The sequence below is a fragment of the Pseudophryne corroboree genome, unplaced genomic scaffold, assembly GCF_028390025.1.
Source record: "Pseudophryne corroboree isolate aPseCor3 unplaced genomic scaffold, aPseCor3.hap2 scaffold_1392, whole genome shotgun sequence".
In the NCBI taxonomy this organism is placed as follows: domain Eukaryota; kingdom Metazoa; phylum Chordata; class Amphibia; order Anura; family Myobatrachidae; genus Pseudophryne; species Pseudophryne corroboree.
This window is the reverse complement of record NW_026968018.1, coordinates 48,662-65,325: the sequence shown is the minus strand read 5'-3', so window position 1 is coordinate 65,325 and position 16,664 is coordinate 48,662. Positions and strand designations below refer to the sequence as shown.

General features: G+C 34.8%; 6 non-coding genes across 6 annotated transcripts; all 6 read right to left on the bottom strand.

Moving 5' to 3' along the window:
• Nucleotides 1–217: 217 nt before the first annotated feature.
• On the bottom strand, nt 218–291 carry TRNAS-ACU (transfer RNA serine (anticodon ACU)). Its single transcript has one exon. It is a non-coding gene; the product is annotated as a tRNA-Ser (tRNA).
• Nucleotides 292–6,051: 5,760 nt separating this feature from the next.
• On the bottom strand, nt 6,052–6,125 carry TRNAS-ACU (transfer RNA serine (anticodon ACU)). The gene has a single exon. It is a non-coding gene; the product is annotated as a tRNA-Ser (tRNA).
• A 1,096-nt stretch (nt 6,126–7,221) lies between these two features.
• TRNAS-ACU (transfer RNA serine (anticodon ACU)) lies at nt 7,222–7,295 on the bottom strand. Its single transcript has one exon. It is a non-coding gene; the product is annotated as a tRNA-Ser (tRNA).
• Nucleotides 7,296–10,715: 3,420 nt separating this feature from the next.
• Nucleotides 10,716–10,789, bottom strand: TRNAS-ACU (transfer RNA serine (anticodon ACU)). Its single transcript has one exon. It is a non-coding gene; the product is annotated as a tRNA-Ser (tRNA).
• A 1,095-nt stretch (nt 10,790–11,884) lies between these two features.
• TRNAS-ACU (transfer RNA serine (anticodon ACU)) lies at nt 11,885–11,958 on the bottom strand. The gene has a single exon. It is a non-coding gene; the product is annotated as a tRNA-Ser (tRNA).
• A 3,423-nt stretch (nt 11,959–15,381) lies between these two features.
• TRNAS-ACU (transfer RNA serine (anticodon ACU)) lies at nt 15,382–15,455 on the bottom strand. The gene has a single exon. It is a non-coding gene; the product is annotated as a tRNA-Ser (tRNA).
• Nucleotides 15,456–16,664: the final 1,209 nt, after the last annotated feature.

Sequence of the window (16,664 nt, the reverse complement as noted above, 5' to 3'; positions counted from 1 at the left end):
GTTTAATCACTCAATTGGATTTTTTTTTGCCAGCATATTTCTTTTTCTCTGCAACCCACTGCTAAATTGTGCTTCCTAGCTGTTTTTATTAAATCACTGAATCAAATCTAACTCTGATTACATCAGAAAAGACCAGGTACCCTACACCATAACAGGGGGTTTGAAATTTTGACTTGTCTACTTAAAGATCACCAAAATCTGATAACAAGGTCAATTACGTCCCTGGGTGGGATTGAACCACCAACCTTTTGGTTAGTAGCCGGACACACTAACCGATTGTGCCACAGAGACACTTCGTAAAAAGTACATACTGACAAAGGCTAATAAGCATACATCTAGAACGTTTCCTAGAAAAACTTTAAAAAGTCAATAATCTGGAGAGTTTTTGTAAAATGTTTCTTCCATCAACCAACGAAGAAACACATTGGTACTTTCCCATGATGAGTGAGTGCTTCAGGATCTCTTGCACTTACATGTGCAGCAGAGTACTGCAATAGAAGCATGCTGGGCCCATAACCCAGAGGTAGGCAGATTGAAACTATCCTCTGCTATATGCATTTTTTTTGTTAATCTAAGTAATCAAAACTGGGATTGATATTTTTGCTCTTTTATTTTTCATTAAAGTACAATAACTTTTACCATTTTAATTTGTTTTAATAGTATATTGAAAGTATTGTTTTCTTTTAAAAATCCACTTAATTTTCTTTACCCTATTATTAAAATGGTAATTGACAAAAACAAACTACATTGTCACCAGAAGAGCAATACAAAATGTACAAGTGATATATTAAAATCATCTTTCCAGCTTGAATTTCAATGATGCATTGGGGCAACGATTTTGTGAGAAACATTTTCACCCTTAAATAAAGATTTTCTTAATTCCTTACCTGTGTGCTAATTAGATATCACCTTGTTTTCACATTAAACAGACTTCCACATGAGAAAGCAGCAAGGATGCAGTGGCGTTAATGTTTCCTGGTGTCAACCTGTATTATTTCAGTAGACATTGAAATGAGGATGCATCTTGCTGCCTTTCCAATGAAGCAAGTTTAATTTAGTAATAGGTGAAAAACCATCCTTACAAAGGTGTTAATCAGAGACTTGGCTTTGTGGACACTTTTCAGAGAACAAATTTGTTAGCATAAAAATAAAGCCAGAAAATGAAGAGCTGTTTAATCACTCAATTGGATTTTTTTGCCAGCATATTTCTTTTTCTCTGCAACCCACTGCTAAATTGTGCTTCCTAGCTGTTTTTATAAAATCACTGAATCAAATCTAACTCTGATTACATCAGAGAAGGCCAGGTACCCTACACCATAAGAGTGGGTTTGAAATTTTGACTTGTCTACTTAAAGATCACCAAAATCTGATAACAAGGTCAATTACGTCCCTGGGTGGGATTGAACCACCAACCTTTTGATTAATAGCCATACACACTAACTGATTGCGCCACAGAGACACTTTGCAAAAGTCCATACTGACAAAGGCTAATAAGCATTCATCTAAAACGTTTCCTAGAAAAACTTTAAAAAGTCAATAATCTGGAGAGTTTTTGTAAGATGTTTCTTCCATCAACCAACGAAGAAACACATTGGTCCTTCCCTATGATGAGTGAGTGCTTCAGGATCTATTACACTTACATGTGCAGCAGAGTACAGCAATGGAAGCATGCTGGGCACATAACCCAGAGGTAGGCAGATTGAAACTATCCTCTGCTATATGCATTTTTTTTTTGTTAATTAAAGTAATCCAAAACTGGGATTGATATGTTGGCTCTTTTATTTTTACTTACAGTACAATAACTTTTACCATTTTAATTTGTTTTAATAGTATATTAAAAGTATTGTTTTCTTTCAAAAATCCACTTAATTTTCTTTACCCTATTATTAAAATGGTAATTGACAAAAACAAACTACATTGTCACCAGAAGAGCAATACAAAATGTACAAGTGATATATTAAAATCATCTTTCCAGCTTGAATTTCAATGATGCATTGGGGCAACGATTTTGTGAGAAACATTTTCACCCTTAAATAAAGATTTTCTTAATTCCTTACCTGTGTGCTAATTAGATATCACCTTGTTTTCACATTAAACAGACTTCTAAATGAGAAAGCAGCAAGGATGCAGTGGCGTTAATGTTTCCTGGTGTCAACCTGTATTATTTCAGTAGACATTGAAATGAGGATGCATCTTGCTGCCTTTCCAATGAAGCAAGTTTAATTTAGTTATAGGTGAAAAACCATCCCTACAAAGGTGTTAATCAGAGACTTGGCTTTGTGGACACTTTTTAGAGAACAAATTTGTTAGCATAAAAATAAAGGCAGAAAATGAAGAGCTGTTTAATCACTCAATTGGATTTTTTTTGCCAGCATATTTCTTTTTCTCTGCAACCCACTGCTAAATTGTGCTTCCTAGCTGTTTTTATAAAATCACTGAATCAAATCTAACTCTGATTACATCAGAGAAGGCCAGGTACCCTACACCAGAACAGGGGGTTTGAAATTTTGACTTGTCTACTTAAAGATCACCAAAATCTGATAACAAGGTCAATTACATCCCTGGGTGGGATTGAACCACCAACCTTTTGGTTAATAGCCGTGCACACTAACTGATTGCGCCACAGAGACACTTTGCAAAAGTCCATACTGACAAAGGCTAATAAGCATTCATATAAAACTTTTCCTAGAAAAACTTTAAAAAGTCAATAATCTGGAGAGTTTTTGTAAGATGTTTCTTCCATCAACCAACGAAGAAACACATTGGTACTTTCCCATGATGAGTGAGTGCTTCAGGATCTCTTGCACTTACATGTGCAGCAGAGTACTGCAATGGAAGCATGCTGGGCCCATAACCCAGCGGTAGGCAGATTGAAACTATCCTCTGCTGTATGCATTTTTTTTTGTTAATTAAAGTAATCCAAAACTGGGATTGATATTTTGGCTCTTTTATTTTTACTTAAAGTACAATAACTTTTACCATTTTAATTTGTTTTAATAGTATATTGACAGTATTGTTTTCTTTCAAAAATCCATTTAATTTTCTTTACCCTATTATTAAAATGGTAATTGACAAAAACAAACTACATTGTCACCAGAAGAGCAATACAAAATGTACAAGTGATATATTAAAATCATCTTTCCAGCTTGAATTTCAATGATGCATTGGGGCAACGATTTTGTGAGAAACATCTTCACCCTTAAATAAAGATTTTCTTAATTCCTTACCTGTGTGCTAATTAGATATCACCTTGTTTTCACAATAAACAGACTTCCACATGAGAAAGCAGCAAGGATACAGTGGCGTTAATGTTTCCTGGTGTCAACCTGTATTATTTCAGTAGACATTGAAATGAGGATGCATCTTGCTGCCTTTCCAATGAAGCAAGTTTAATTTAGTAATAGGTGAAAAACCATCCCTACAAAGGTGTTAATCAGAGACTTGGCTTTGTGGACACTTTTCAAAGAACAAATTTGTTAGCATAAAAATAAAGCCAGAAAATGAAGAGCTGTTTAATCACTCAATTGGATTTTTTTTGCCAGCATATTTCTTTTTCTCTGCAACCCACTGCTAAATTGTGCTTCCTAGCTGTTTTTATAAAATCACTGAATCAAATCTAACTCTGATTACATCAGAGAAGGCCAGGTACCCTACACCATAACAGGGGGTTTGAAATTTTGACTTGTCTACTTAAAGATCACCAAAATCTGATAACAAGGTCAATTACGTCCCTGGTTGGGATTGAACCACCAACCTTTTGGTTAGTAGCCAGACACACTAACCGATTGCGCCACAGAGACACTTTGCAAAAAGTCCATACTGACAAAGTCTAATAAGCATACATCTAGAACGTTTCCTAGAAAAACTTTAAAAAGCCAATAATCTGGAGAGTTTTTGTAAGATGTTTCTTCCATCAACCAATGAAGAAACACATTGGTACTTTCCCATGATGAGTGAGTGCTTCAGGATCTCTTGCACTTACATGTGCAGCAGAGTACTGCAATGGAAGCATGCTGGGCCCATAACCCAGAGGTAGGCAGATCGAAACTATCCTCTGCTATATGCATTTTTTTTGTTAATTAAAGTAATCAAAACTGGGATTGATATTTTTGCTCTTTTATTTTTACTTAAAGTACAATAACTTTTACCATTTTAATTTGTTTTAATAGTATATTGACAGTATAGTTTTCTTTAAAAAATCCACTTAATTTTCTTTACCCTATTATTAAAAGGGTAATTGACAAAAACAAACTACATTGTCACCAGAAGAGCAATACAAAATGTACAAGTGATATATTAAAATCATCTTTCCAGCTTGAATTTCAATGATGCATTGGGGCAACGATTTTGTGAGAAACATCTTCACCCTTAAATAAAGATTTTCTTAATTCCTTACCTGTGTGCTAATTAGATATCACCTTGTTTTCACAATAAACAGACTTCTACATGAGAAAGCAGCAAGGATGCAGTGGCGTTAATGTTTCCTGGTGTCAACCTGTATTATTTCAGTAGACATTGAAATGAGGATGCATCTTGCTGCCTTTCCAATGAAGCAAGTTTAATTTAGTAATAGGTGAAAAACCATCCCTACAAAGGTGTTAATCAGAGACTTGGATTTGTGGACACTTTTCAGAGAACAAATTTGTTAGCATAAAAATAAAGCCAGAAAATGAAGAGCTGTTTAATCACTCAATTGGATTTTTTTGCCAGCATATTTCTTTTTCTCTGCAACCCACTGCTAAATTGTGCTTCCTAGCTGTTTTTATAAAATCAATGAATCAAATCTAACTCTGATTACATCAGAGAAGGCCAGGTACCCTACACCAAACAGGGGGTTTAAAATTTTGACTTGTCTACTTAAAGATCACCAAAATCTGATAACAAGGTCAATTACGTCCCTGGGTGGGATTGAACCACCAACCTTTTGGTTAGTAGCCGGACACACTAATCGATTGCGCCACAGAGACACTTTGCAAAAAGTACATACTGACAAAGGCTAATAAGCATACATCTAGAACGTTTCCTAGAAAAACTTTAAAAAGTCAATAATCTGGAGAGTTTTTGTAAGATGTTTCTTCCATCAACCAACGAAGAAACACATTGGTACTTTCCCATGATGAGTGAGTGCTTCAGGATCTCTTGCACTTACATGTGCAGCAGAGTACTGCAATGGAAGCATGCTGAGCCCATAACCCAGAGGTAGGCAGATTGAAACTATCCTTTGCTATATGCATTTTTTTTTGTTAATTTAAGTAATCAAAACTGGGATTGATATTTTTGCTCTTTTATTTTTACTTAAAGTACAATAACTTTTACCATTTTAATTTGTTTTAAAAGTATATATTTACAATTTAGTTTTCTTTAAAAAATCCACTTAATTTTCTTTACCCTATTATTAAAAGGGTAATTGACAAAAACAAACTACATTGTCACCAGAAGAGCAATACAAAATGTACAAGTGATCTTTCCAGCTTGAATTTCAATGATGCATTGGGGCAACGATTTTGTGAGAAACATCTTCACCCTTAAATAAAGATTTTCTTAATTCCTTACCTGTGTGCTAATTAGATATCACCTTGTTTTCACATTAAACAGACTTCTAAATGAGAAAGCAGCAAGGATGCAGTGGCGTTAATGTTTCCTGGTGTCAACCTGTATTATTTCAGTAGACATTGAAATGAGGATGCATCTTGCTGCCTTTCCAATGAAGCAAGTTTAATTTAGTTATAGGTGAAAAACCATCCCTACAAAGGTGTTAATCAGAGACTTGGCTTTGTGGACACTTTTTAGAGAACAAATTTGTTAGCATAAAAATAAAGGCAGAAAATGAAGAGCTGTTTAATCACTCAATTGGATTTTTCTGCCAGCATATTTTTTTTCTCTGCAACCCATTGCTAAATTGTGCTTCCTAGCTGTTTTTTATAAAATCACTGAATCAAATCTAACTCTGATTACATCAGAGAAGGCCAGGTACCCTACACCATAAGAGGGGGTTTGAAATTTTGACTTGTCTACTTAAATATCACCAAAACCTGATCACAAGGTCAATTATGTCCCTGGGTGGGATTGAACCACCAACCTTTTGGTTAGTAGCCAGACACACTAACCGACTGCGCCACAGAGACAATTTGCAAAAAGTACATACTGACAAAGGCTAATAAGCATTCATCTAGAACGTTTCCTAGAAAAACTTTAAAAAGTCAATAATCTGGAGAGTTTTTGTAAGAATTTTCTTAAATCAACCAACGAAGAAACACATTGGTACTTTCCCATGGTGAGTGAGTGCTTCAGGATCTCTTGCACTTACATGTGCAGCAGAGTACTGCAATGGAAGCATGCTGGGCCCTTTAACCAGAGGTAGGCAGATTGAAACTATCCTCTGCTATATGCATTTTTTTTGTTAATTAAAGTAATCCAAAACTGGGATTGATATGTTAGCTATTTTATGTTTACTTAAAGTACAATAACTTTTACCATTTTAATTTGTTTTAATAGTATATTGACAGTATTATTTTCTTTCAATAATCCACTTAATTTTCTTTACCCTATTATTAAAATGGTAATTGACAAAAACAAACTACATTGTCACCAGAAGAGCAATACAAAATGTACAAGTGATATATTAAAATCATCTTTCCAGCTTGAATTTCAATGATGCATTGGGGCAACGATTTTGTGAGAAACATCTTCACCCTTAAATAAAGATTTTCTTAATTCCTTACCTGTGTGCTAATTAGATATCACCTTGTTTTCACATTAAACAGACTTCCACATGAGAAAGCAGCAAGGATGCATTGGCGTTAATGTTTCCTGGTGTCAACCTGTATTATTTCAGTAGACATTGAAATGAGGATGCATCTTGCTGCCTTTCCAATGAAGCAAGTTTAATTTAGTAATAGGTGAAAAACCATCCTTACAAAGGTGTTCATCAGAGACTTGGCTTTGTGGACACTTTTCAGAGAACAAATTTGTTAGCATAAAAATAAAGCCAGAAAATGAAGAGCTGTTTAATCACTCAATTGGATTTTTCTGCCAGCATATTTTTTTTCTCTGCAACCCATTGCTAAATTGTGCTTCCTAGCTGTTTTTTTATAAAATCACTGAATCAAATCTAACTCTGATAACATCAGAGAAGGCCAGGTACCCTACACCATAAGAGGGGGTTTGAAATTTTGACTTGTCTACTTAAATATCACCAAAACCTGATCACAAGGTCAATTATGTCCCTGGGTGGGATTGAACCACCAACCTTTTGGTTAGTAGCCAGACACACTAACCGACTGCGCCACAGAGACAATTTGCAAAAAGTACATACTGACAAAGGCTAATAAGCATTCATCTAGAACGTTTCCTAGAAAAACTTTAAAAAGTCAATAATCTGGAGAGTTTTTGTAAGAATTTTCTTAAATCAACCAACGAAGAAACACATTGGTACTTTCCCATGGTGAGTGAGTGCTTCAGGATCTCTTGCACTTACATGTGCAGCAGAGTACTGCAATGGAAGCATGCTGGGCCCATTAACCAGAGGTAGGCAGATTGAAACTATCCTCTGCTATATGCATTTTTTTTGTTAATTAAAGTAATCCAAAACTGGGATTGATATGTTAGCTATTTTATGTTTACTTAAAGTACAATAACTTTTACCATTTTAATTTGTTTTAATAGTATATTGACAGTATTGTTTTCTTTCAAAAATCCACTTAATTTTCTTTACCCTATTATTAAAATGGTAATTGACAAAAACAAACTACATTGTCACCAGAAGAGCAATACAAAATGTACAAGTGATATATTAAAATCATCTTTCCAGCTTGAATTTCAATGATGCATTGGGGCAACGATTTTGTGAGAAACATCTTCACCCTTAAATAAAGATTTTCTTAATTCCTTACCTGTGTGCTAATTAGATATCACCTTGTTTTCACATTAAACAGACTTCCACATGAGAAAGCAGCAAGGATGCATTGGCGTTAATGTTTCCTGGTGTCAACCTGTATTATTTCAGTAGACATTGAAATGAGGATGCATCTTGCTGCCTTTCCAATGAAGCAAGTTTAATTTAGTAATAGGTGAAAAACCATCCTTACAAAGGTGTTCATCAGAGACTTGGCTTTGTGGACACTTTTCAGAGAACAAATTTGTTAGCATAAAAATAAAGCCAGAAAATGAAGAGCTGTTTAATCACTCAATTGGATTTTTTTGCCAGCATATTTCTTTTTCTCTGCAACCCACTGCTAAATTGTGCTTCCTAGCTGTTTTTATAAAATCACTGAATCAAATCTAACTCTGATTACATCAGAGAAGGCCAGGTACCCTATACCATAAGAGGGGATTTTAAATTTTGACTTGTCTACTTAAAGATCACCAAAATCTGATAACAAGGTCAATTACGTCCCTGGGTGGGATTGAACCACCAACCTTTTGGTTAGTAGCTGGACACACTAACCGATTGCGCCACAGAGACACTTTGCAAAAAGTACCTACTGACAAAGGCTAATAAGCATTCATCTAAAACGTTTCCTAGAAAAACTTTAAAAAGTCAATAATCTGGAGAGTTTTTGTAAGATGTTTCTTCCATCCACCAACGAAGAAACACATTGGTACTTTCCCATGATGAGTGAGTGCTTCAGGATCTCTTGCACTTACATGTGCAGCAGAGTACTGCAATGGAAGCATGCTGGGCCCATAACCCAGAGGTAGGCAGATTAAAACTATCCTCTGCTATATGCATATTTTTTGTTAATTAAAGTAATCCAAAACTGGGATTGATATTTTTGCTCTTTATTTTTCATTAAAGTACAATAACTTTTACCATTTTAATTTGATTTAATAGTATATTGAAAGTATTGTTTTCTTTTAAAAATCCACTTAATTTTCTTTACCCTATTATTAAAATGGTAATTGACAAAAACAAACTACATTGTCACCAGAAGAGCAATACAAAATGTACAAGTGATATATTAAAATCATCTTTCCAGCTTGAATTTCAATGATGCATTGGGGCAACGATTTTGTGAGAAACATCTTCACCCTTAAATAAAGATTTTCTTAATTCCTTACCTGTGTGCTAATTAGATATCACCTTGTTTTCACAATAAACAGACTTCTACATGAGAAAGCAGCAAGGATGCAGTGGCGTTAATGTTTCCTGGTGTCAACCTGTATTATTTCAGTAGACATTGAAATGAGGATGCATCTTGCTGCCTTTCCAATGAAGCAAGTTTAATTTAGTAATAGGTGAAAAACCATCCCTACAAAGGTGTTAATCAGAGACTTGGATTTGTGGACACTTTTCAGAGAACAAATTTGTTAGCATAAAAATAAAGCCAGAAAATGAAGAGCTGTTTAATCACTCAATTGGATTTTTTTGCCAGCATATTTCTTTTTCTCTGCAACCCACTGCTAAATTGTGCTTCCTATCTGTTTTTATAAAATCACTGAATCAAATCTAACTCTGATTACATCAGAGAAGGCCAGGTACCCTACACCAAACAGGGGGTTTAAAATTTTGACTTGTCTACTTAAAGATCACCAAAATCTGATAACAAGGTCAATTACGTCCCTGGGTGGGATTGAACCACCAACCTTTTGGTTAGTAGTCGGACACACTAATCGATTGCGCCACAGAGACACTTTGCAAAAAATACATACTGACAAAGGCTAATAAGCATACATCTAGAACGTTTCCTAGAAAAACTTTAAAAAGTCAATAATCTGGAGAGTTTTTGTAAGATGTTTCTTCCATCAACCAACGAAGAAACACATTGGTACTTTCCCATGATGAGTGAGTGCTTCAGGATCTCTTGCACTTACATGTGCAGCAGAGTACTGCAATGGAAGCATGCTGGGCCCATAACCCAGAGGTAGGCAGATTGAAACTATCCTTTGCTATATGCATTTTTTTTTGTTAATTTAAGTAATCAAAACTGGGATTGATATTTTTGCTCTTTTATTTTTACTTAAAGTACAATAACTTTTACCATTTTAATTTGTTTTAATAGTATATATTTACAATATAGTTTTCTTTAAAAAATCCACTTAATTTTCTTTACCCTATTATTAAAAGGGTAATTGACAAAAACAAACTACATTGTCACCAGAAGAGCAATACAAAATGTACAAGTGATCTTTCCAGCTTGAATTTCAATGATGCATTGGGGCAACGATTTTGTGAGAAACATCTTCACCCTTAAATAAAGATTTTCTTAATTCCTTAACTGTGTGCTAATTAGATATCACCTTGTTTTCACATTAAACAGACTTCTAAATGAGAAAGCAGCAAGGATGCAGTGGCGTTAATGTTTCCTGGTGTCAACCTGTATTATTTCAGTAGACATTGAAATGAGGATGCATCTTGCTGCCTTTCCAATGAAGCAAGTTTAATTTAGTTATAGGTGAAAAACCATCCCTACAAAGGTGTTAATCAGAGACTTGGCTTTGTGGACACTTTTTAGAGAACAAATTTGTTAGCATAAAAATAAAGGCAGAAAATGAAGAGCTGTTTAATCACTCAATTGGATTTTTCTGCCAGCATATTTTTTTTCTCTGCAACCCATTGCTAAATTGTGCTTCCTAGCTGTTTTTTATAAAATCACTGAATCAAATCTAACTCTGATTACATCAGAGAAGGCCAGGTACCCTACACCATAAGAGGGGGTTTGAAATTTTGACTTGTCTACTTAAATATCACCAAAACCTGATCACAAGGTCAATTATGTCCCTGGGTGGGATTGAACCACCAACCTTTTGGTTAGTAGCCAGACACACTAACCGACTGCGCCACAGAGACAATTTGCAAAAAGTACATACTGACAAAGGCTAATAAGCAATCATCTAGAACGTTTCCTAGAAAAACTTTAAAAAGTCAATAATCTGGAGAGTTTTTGTAAGAATTTTCTTAAATCAACCAACGAAGAAACACATTGGTACTTTCCCATGGTGAGTGAGTGCTTCAGGATCTCTTGCACTTACATGTGCAGCAGAGTACTGCAATGGAAGCATGCTGGGCCCATTAACCAGAGGTAGGCAGATTGAAACTATCCTCTGCTATATGCATTTTTTTTGTTAATTAAAGTAATCCAAAACTGGGATTGATATGTTAGCTATTTTATGTTTACTTAAAGTACAATAACTTTTACCATTTTAATTTGTTTTAATAGTATATTGACAGTATTATTTTCTTTCAATAATCCACTTAATTTTCTTTACCCTATTATTAAAATGGTAATTGACAAAAACAAACTACATTGTCACCAGAAGAGCAATACAAAATGTACAAGTGATATATTAAAATCATCTTTCCAGCTTGAATTTCAATGATGCATTGGGGCAACGATTTTGTGAGAAACATCTTCACCCTTAAATAAAGATTTTCTTAATTCCTTACCTGTGTGCTAATTAGATATCACCTTGTTTTCACATTAAACAGACTTCCACATGAGAAAGCAGCAAGGATGCATTGGCGTTAATGTTTCCTGGTGTCAACCTGTATTATTTCAGTAGACATTGAAATGAGGATGCATCTTGCTGCCTTTCCAATGAAGCAAGTTTAATTTAGTAATAGGTGAAAAACCATCCTTACAAAGGTGTTCATCAGAGACTTGGCTTTGTGGACACTTTTCAGAGAACAAATTTGTTAGCATAAAAATAAAGCCAGAAAATGAAGAGCTGTTTAATCACTCAATTGGATTTTTCTGCCAGCATATTTTTTTTCTCTGCAACCCATTGCTAAATTGTGCTTCCTAGCTGTTTTTTATAAAATCACTGAATCAAATCTAACTCTGATAACATCAGAGAAGGCCAGGTACCCTACACCATAAGAGGGGGTTTGAAATTTTGACTTGTCTACTTAAATATCACCAAAACCTGATCACAAGGTCAATTATGTCCCTGGGTGGGATTGAACCACCAACCTTTTGGTTAGTAGCCAGACACACTAACCGACTGCGCCACAGAGACAATTTGCAAAAAGTACATACTGACAAAGGCAAATAAGCATTCATCTAGAACGTTTCCTAGAAAAACTTTAAAAAGTCAATAATCTGGAGAGTTTTTGTAAGAATTTTCTTAAATCAACCAACGAAGAAACACATTGGTACTTTCCCATGGTGAGTGAGTGATTCAGGATCTCTTGCACTTACATGTGCAGCAGAGTACTGCAATGGAAGCATGCTGGGCCCATTAACCAGAGGTAGGCAGATTGAAACTATCCTCTGCTATATGCATTTTTTTTGTTAATTAAAGTAATCCAAAACTGGGATTGATATGTTAGCTATTTTATGTTTACTTAAAGTACAATAACTTTTACCATTTTAATTTGTTTTAATAGTATATTGACAGTATTGTTTTCTTTCAAAAATCCACTTAATTTTCTTTACCCTATTATTAAAATGGTAATTGACAAAAACAAACTACATTGTCACCAGAAGAGCAATACAAAATGTACAAGTGATATATTAAAATCATCTTTCCAGCTTGAATTTCAATGATGCATTGGGGCAACGATTTTGTGAGAAACATCTTCACCCTTAAATAAAGATTTTCTTAATTCCTTACCTGTGTGCTAATTAGATATCACCTTGTTTTCACATTAAACAGACTTCCACATGAGAAAGCAGCAAGGATGCATTGGCGTTAATGTTTCCTGGTATCAACCTGTATTATTTCAGTAGACATTGAAATGAGGATGCATCTTGCTGCCTTTCCAATGAAGCAAGTTTAATTTAGTAATAGGTGAAAAACCATCCTTACAAAGGTGTTCATCAGAGACTTGGCTTTGTGGACACTTTTCAGAGAACAAATTTGTTAGCATAAAAATAAAGCCAGAAAATGAAGAGCTGTTTAATCACTCAATTGGATTTTTTTGCCAGCATATTTCTTTTTCTCTGCAACCCACTGCTAAATTGTGCTTCCTAGCTGTTTTTATAAAATCACTGAATCAAATCTAACTCTGATTACATCAGAGAAGGCCAGGTACCCTACACCATAAGAGGGGATTTGAAATTTTGACTTGTCTACTTAAAGATCACCAAAATCTGATAACAAGGTCAATTACGTCCCTGGGTGGGATTGAACCACCAACCTTTTGGTTAGTAGCTGGACACACTAACCGATTGCGCCACAGAGACACTTTGCAAAAAGTACATACTGACAAAGGCTAATAAGCATTCATCTAAAACGTTTCCTAGAAAAACTTTAAAAAGTCAATAATCTGGAGAGTTTTTGTAAGATGTTTCTTCCATCCACCAACGAAGAAACACATTGGTACTTTCCCATGATGAGTGAGTGCTTCAGGATCTCTTGCACTTACATGTGCAGCAGAGTACTGCAATGGAAGCATGCTGGGCCCATAACCCAGAGGTAGGCAGATTAAAACTATCCTCTGCTATATGCATATTTTTTGTTAATTAAAGTAATCCAAAACTGGGATTGATATTTTTGCTCTTTATTTTTCATTAAAGTACAATAACTTTTACCATTTTAATTTGATTTAATAGTATATTGAAAGTATTGTTTTCTTTTAAAAATCCACTTAATTTTCTTTACCCTATTATTAAAATGGTAATTGACAAAAACAAACTACATTGTCACCAGAAGAGCAATACAAAATGTGCAAGTGATATATTAAAATCATCTTTCCAGCTTGAATTTCAATGATGCATTGGGGGCAACGATTTTGTGAGAAACATTTTCACCCTTAAATAAAGATTTTCTTAATTCCTTACCTGTGTGCTAATTAGATATCACCTTGTTTTCACATTAAACAGACTTCTACATGAGAAAGCAGCAAGGATGCAGTGGCGTTAATGTTTCCTGGTGTCAACCTGTATTATTTCAGTAGACATTGAAATGAGGATGCATCTTGCTGCCTTTCCAATGAAGCAAGTTTAATTTAGTAATAGGTGAAAAACCATCCCTACAAAGGTGTTAATCAGAGACTTGGCTTTGTGGACACTTTTCAGAGAACAAATTTGTTAGCATAAAAATAAAGCCAGAAAATGAAGAGCTGTTTAATCACTCAATTGGATTTTTTTTGCCAGCATATTTCTTTTTCTCTGCAACCCACTGCTAAATTGTGCTTCCTAGCTGTTTTTATAAAATCAATGAATCAAATCTAACTCTGATTACATCAGAGAAGGCCAGGTACCCTACACCATAACAGGTGGTTTGAAATTTTGACTTGTCTACTTAAAGATCACCAAAATCTGATAACAAGGTCAATTACGTCCCTGGGTGGGATTGAACCACCAACCTTTTGGTTAGTAGCCGGACACACTAACCGATTGCGCCACAGAGACACTTTGCAAAAAAGTACATACTGACAAAGGCTAATAAGCATACATCTAGAACGTTTCCTAGAAAAACTTTAAAAAGTCAATAATCTGGAGAGTTTTTGTAAGATGTTTCTTCCATCAACCAACGAAGAAACACATTGGTACTTTCCCATGATGAGTGAGTGCTTCAGGATCTCTTGCACTTACATGTGCAGCAGAGTACTGCAATTGAAGCATGCTGGGCCCATAACCCAGAGGTAGGCAGATTGAAACTATCCTTTGCTATATGCATTTTTTTTTTGTTAAATTAAGTAATCAAAACTGGGATTGATATTTTTGCTCTTTTATTTTTACTTAAAGTACAATAACTTTTACCATTTTAATTTGTTTTAATAGTATATTGACAATATAGTTTTCTTTAAAAAATCCACTTAATTTTCTTTACCCTATTATTAAAAGGGTAATTGACAAAAACAAACTACATTGTCACCAGAAGAGCAATACAAAATGTACAAGTGATCTTTCCAGCTTGAATTTCAATGATGCATTGGGGCAACGATTTTGTGAGAAACATCTTCACCCTTAAATAAAGATTTTCTTAATTCCTTACCTGTGTGCTAATTAGATATCACCTTGTTTTCACATTAAACAGACTTCTACATGAGAAAGCAGCAAGGATGCAGTGGCGTTAATGTTTCCTGGTGTCAACCTGTATTATTTCAGTAGACATTGAAATGAGGATGCATCTTGCTGCCTTTCCAATGAAGCAAGTTTAATTTAGTTATAGGTGAAAAACCATCCCTACAAAGGTGTTAATCAGAGACTTGGCTTTGTGGACACTTTTTAGAGAACAAATTTGTTAGCATAAAAATAAAGGCAGAAAATGAAGAGCTGTTTAATCACTCAATTGGATTTTTCTGCCAGCATATTTTTTTTCTCTGCAACCCATTGCTAAATTGTGCTTCCTAGCTGTTTTTTATAAAATCACTGAATCAAATCTAACTCTGATTACATCAGAGAAGGCCAGGTACCCTACACCATAAGAGGGGGTTTGAAATTTTGACTTGTCTACTTAAATATCACCAAAACCTGATCACAAGGTCAATTATGTCCCTGGGTTGGATTGAACCACCAACCTTTTGGTTAGTAGCCAGACACACTAACCGATTGCGCCACAGAGACAATTTGCAAAAAGTACATACTGACAAAGGCTAATAAGCATTCATCTAGAACGTTTCCTAGAAAAACTTTAAAAAGTCAATAATCTGGAGAGTTTTTGTAAGAATTTTCTTAAATCAACCAACGAAGAAACACATTGGTACTTTCCCATGATGAGTGAGTGCTTCAGGATCTCTTGCACTTACATGTGCAGCAGAGTACTGCAATGGAAGCATGCTGGGCCCATTAACCAGAGGTAGGCAGATTGAAACTATCCTCTGCTATATGCATTTTTTTTGTTAATTAAAGTAATCCAAAACTGGGATTGATATGTTAGCTATTTTATGTTTACTTAAAGTACAATAACTTTTACCATTTTAATTTGTTTTAATAGTATATTGACAGTATTGTTTTCTTTCAAAAATCCACTTAATTTTCTTTACCCTATTATTAAAATGGTAATTGACAAAAACAAACTACATTGTCACCAGAAGAGCAATACAAAATGTACAAGTGATATATTAAAATCATCTTTCCAGCTTGAATTTCAATGATGCATTGGGGCAACGATTTTGTGAGAAACATCTTCACCCTTAAATAAAGATTTTCTTAATTCCTTACCTGTGTGCTAATTAGATATCACCTTGTTTTCACATTAAACAGACTTCCACATGAGAAAGCAGCAAGGATGCATTGGCGTTAATGTTTCCTGGTGTCAACCTGTATTATTTCAGTAGACATTGAAATGAGGATGCATCTTGCTGCCTTTCCAATGAAGCAAGTTTAATTTAGTAATAGGTGAAAAACCATCCTTACAAAGGTGTTCATCAGAGACTTGGCTTTGTGGACACTTTTCAGAGAACAAATTTGTTAGCATAAAAATAAAGCCAGAAAATGAAGAGCTGTTTAATCACTCAATTGGATTTTTTTGCCAGCATATTTCTTTTTCTCTGCAACCCACTGCTAAATTGTGCTTCCTAGCTGTTTTTATAAAATCACTGAATCAAATCTAACTCTGATTACATCAGAGAAGGCCAGGTACCCTACACCATAAGAGGGGATTTGAAATTTTGACTTGTCTACTTAAAGATCACCAAAATCTGATAACAAGGTCAATTACGTCAATGGGTGGGATTGAACCACCAACCTTTTGGTTTATAGCCGTACACACTAACTGATTGCGCCACAGAGACACTTTACAAAAGTCCATACTGACAAAGGCTAATAAGCATT